We start from the raw sequence: 452 nt of genomic DNA on the forward strand, positions 1-452 counted from the left end.
GGTCAGGGACAGCCACCCTCGGGGACATTCAGGGACACACAGCAGTCAGCGACACGGACCCTTGGGGACACACAGGGGTCAGCGACAGGGACCCTTGGGATCCTTGGGGACTCTTGGGGACTCTTGGGGACCCTTGGGGACCCCTGGGGACACACAGGGGTCAGGAATAGCCACCCTCGAGACTCTTGGGGACCCTTGGGGACCTTTGGGACTCTTCAGGACAAACCAGAACGCAAGGCCGGGGAGGGGACAGGACCTTTGGGGACCCTTGGGGACCCTCAGGACAAACCAGAGGCCAAGAAGGGCATGAGGACCCCGCAGAACAAACCAGAACCCAAGGCCGGGGAGGGGACAGGACCTTTGGGGACCCTTGGGGACCCTCAGGACAAACCAGAGGCCAAGAAGGGCATGAGGACCCCGCAGAACAAACCAGAACCCAAGGCCGGGGGGGG

The sequence above is a fragment of the Geospiza fortis genome, unplaced genomic scaffold, assembly GCF_000277835.1.
Source record: "Geospiza fortis unplaced genomic scaffold, GeoFor_1.0 scaffold1273, whole genome shotgun sequence".
NCBI classification, from domain to species: Eukaryota; Metazoa; Chordata; class Aves; order Passeriformes; family Thraupidae; genus Geospiza; species Geospiza fortis.